Source organism: Myodes glareolus, chromosome X, assembly GCF_982192425.1.
Source record: "Myodes glareolus chromosome X, mMyoGla1.1, whole genome shotgun sequence".
Taxonomy (NCBI): Eukaryota; Metazoa; Chordata; class Mammalia; order Rodentia; family Cricetidae; genus Myodes; species Myodes glareolus.
The window spans coordinates 92,569,609-92,573,481 of NC_142053.1; the positions used below are offsets into that span (position 1 = coordinate 92,569,609).

General features: G+C 31.0%; 1 non-coding gene across 1 annotated transcript; it reads right to left on the reverse strand.

The window, feature by feature from the left end:
• Positions 1-1,026: 1,026 nt before the first annotated feature.
• LOC125410356 (U6 spliceosomal RNA) lies at positions 1,027-1,133 on the reverse strand. Its single transcript, XR_007235021.1, has one exon. It is a non-coding gene; the product is annotated as a U6 spliceosomal RNA (small nuclear RNA).
• Positions 1,134-3,873: the final 2,740 nt, after the last annotated feature.

Here is a 3,873-nt window from a genome sequence, read left to right on the forward strand (position 1 = left end):
CTATTGATCCAACTCAATTCACCAACAAAAATAACTCTTCAAACATGAGATACGGCAGAAATTAATGTTTTGAATTTTCCTTGTCTTAGGTGGGAAATATTTTAACTATCATTCTAGCAATGAGTATGGAAGGGAAGAGAAAGAACTTTGTAAGCAAATAAAGAAATGATTTTTGGTTTATTAAGCTAGAGAAGATAAAGGAAAGGGTACTTGAAATCAATGTTCGAAAACTATCTGAATAATGTTCTTGTTATCAATAAGGGTCAGTATGGGAAATATTTTGAACAACATTTTATAAACTTAATTTTCAAACCTTGAATTATTTATTTTGAACCAATGAGCTATAATTCTATATGATATCCTATAAAAATTTGAACCTAAAAAAAGGAAAAATGTTTACTGGGAAAATATGCCAGGATTAATATTGCTGGATCATGTGATATATTCATGTAATACTGTTTTAGTCTTGTGAAGAATGTCCCTACTTATTTCCATAATGAATGTACTGGTTTACATCCTACCAGGTGTGTATAAGGGTTTACTTTTGTTCAAATCCTCACCATTATTTTATTGGTTTCTTAATGACTGTCATTATGTGTATAATGAGATAGAATTGCAATATCATTTTAATTTCAATTTCTTTGATAAGTATTGATGTTTGACATTTTTCACATATTAATTGCCCATTTGTACAAACTTGGTGTTTTTTTTAACTTTCTTTTTACTGATCCTTTTTGTTTTACGTCATGCATCTCAATCCCTATTATTTCTTGTACCTTCATATTTACTTATTGCCATTGTAAACTCCCCCACACAAAATAAAGTAAAATAAAATTTAAGAGAAAAAAGAAAAATTGGAAAGACTCATCATGAAAACTATAGTGTGACATAGTGAGTCATGTATTATTCTCCTTTACCCATGTCTTTGTGTGCAAGTGTTAGTTGCAAAGAGTCATTGGTGTGGTTTGTGACCTCTGGTTTCTCCTACACTATTGATGCTGGGACTTCACTGGGACTACTCTTGGAAAAACTATGGAACACTTCACAAATTTATGTGTCATCTTTGTTCAGGAACCATACTAATCTTCTTTACATCATTCTGATTTTAGTATATATGATGCTGAAGCGAGCACCATACTTTATGTTTTAAGAAATAGCTTCTTATTTCATTCAGTCATTTGTTGACTAGTTTGTTTTAATGACTTCATGTTAATGTATCATAGAGGTACTAACACATCTAGGTTTATTGAAACATTATTCATGATAGGGAAGTCTTGAAAAGAGTGCCTATCTGTATAAGAATGGATGAAAAAAATTAATATAATTGTTATCTATCTGTATATATACATATAAATTTTAGCCATAAAGAAGAATCATATTATGTAAGTTTAAGCAAAGTATGTGCAATTGTTGATTAAATCAATCTCACAATAACAAATATCACAATTTGTTTCACTTGTGAGTATTATACTTTATATGAATATACAAAATAATTTATGTACATATGACTTGAAACTAAAAGAAAAATTTACCAGGAGAACAAAACGAAGTAATAACAGATTTGATGGCAAGAAAGGGGAGAATAGCAGGAAATAGTAGGGATATGCTCAAAGTACTACATATTTGGATAATAGCAAATATATATTTAATGCTATATACCAAAATCATATTTATAATTGGTTTTTATCTGTCCAAGTTTCATGAACAGTTAACAAGTAAAACAGAATAATTTCAAAATGAAAAAATAAGAATTAATTTTTCACTTTTTCATTTACATTTTTAAACAAAATATTTTTATCATGTTTATTCCCCTCTCCTTATTCCTTCCAGATCTTCTGCTGTTCCAGCATATCAGTTAAAGATGTGTTACATTCTTCTATGCTGTGGAATACTTGTTTAACGATGGAAAGATGTGCTGCATTATTTTATACTACATATGTTTAAGTCCATGAAATTGTGTTTCTTTGCCTGCCTAAGACAATTTATTGGTCTGAAAAAGCTAGGCAGGAGAAAGAAATAGTTGGAGCTGGAAGGCAGAGAGAATAAAGAGGAGGAGGGAAAAGGAGAAGCAAAACAAAATGAGAAGGAAGGGGGACGTCATGGCGAGCAGCCACCCAGCCACACTATCAGCAATAGAGTAATAAGTAAACAAAGTTGCATAGAATCGAGAATGATAAAAGCTGATAGGAAAAAGGCAAATGGGCTAATTTAAGTAAAAAAAAAACTGTCTAGAAATAAGCCAAGCTAAGACCTGGCATTCATAAGTAAGAATAAGTCTCCAAGTATTTATTTGGGAGCTGGGTGACTGGCCCCCAAACAGTAAATAGAAAAAAAATCTATACTCCTCAGTAGTTTTAAAGGCTTACAGTTTTCACAATAACCATTAAAATAGTGAAGACATCAACAGACACATTTTCAATGTCAAATACAATGGAAAATTTTTACAAAATAAGATAAGGTGCTAAAGTGATAGATAGCTCAGTAATTAAGAGCATATGCTGTTCTTGTAGAGGAACTGGGTTCTGTTTTCAGCACCCACATAACAGCTAATAACTGTAACTCTAGCACCAGGGGATATGATACCATCTTCTGGCTGATACAGACACAAAATGCATAAAAATACATATTTGAACACAAAACACTCAACATATAAAAAATTTAAAATCCTTTAAAAATAAAACTAGTAGAAAGTCAAAGGTTATTGTGGGAAAATTATTGAGTTTCTGTCTTAAAATGAAAAGTAAAAAAAACTAGAGCTGTAAAAGCACAGAGGTATAGAACTTTTCTAGCAGGTGCAAGTCCTAGGTTTAATCTTTAATACCATCCACAACACACATGAATATGCTGAAGTCAAAGCCCTAAATCCATATCCAAATATTTAATGAAGTGAATCAGTGTTCTTATATTATATATCACACACAGTATCCAAACAAAACAAATGCGTTTGAAAACTGAGCTTTATCTGGGTGTGGTGGCACATATTTAATTCTAGGAAGCAGAGGCAGGGGGATCTCTATGAGTTCAATTCCAACCTGATCTACAAAATCAGTTCCAACATTTCTAAGGAACCCTGCTTTGAAAATTAAAAAATGACAATAAAAATAAAAACAGAAAGAATAAAAAATGAACTTTTTGTGCTATAATATACATGTGTGATCACGTATTTCCTTATTTATTATTCTGAAAGCATATTCAAATTTTCTGTTCATTTTTTGTAAAATATAATATATTTATATTAACAAATTAAAATTTTGAATAGAAAATTCAAAGATTAGCTTTACTATTCTTTAATAGTTCTATAAAGCATGGAACATACCAATTGTTCCATCTAGCCCTAATGCAAACTCTTTGTAATACTCTTTTTAACATTGAGATATGAGTAAGATTTATTAAAATTAAACTATATAAAAGTTGATATCATTTAAGAAAAAATTATTTCTGTTAATAATGCTTTGAAATATTTGACTAATTTAAATATTTTAAAGCATCCATGGTACTCATCTTAGTTTCTTTTCTATTATTGTGACAAAACACCATGGTTTAAGCAACTTATAAATAAAATATCTAATTTGGGATCATGATTCCAGAGGGTTAGTCCAAGACCACCATTATGGTGGTGAGTATGGCAGCAGGTAATCAAGCATAGCACTAAGCAGCACCTGAGAGGTTACATGTTGTGATAATAGCCATAAAGCAGAGAGAGAGATAACTGGGAATGATGAGGGCTTATGAAATAACTTCATGCAACAAGGCCACATCTCCTAATCCTTCCAAACCAGTTCTGTAGCCAGAGGTGGCTAGTTTGTTTCTGGCCACCCAGACATAAAATAATCACACAGAAACCCTATTATTTGCAATACTGTTTGCCCAGTA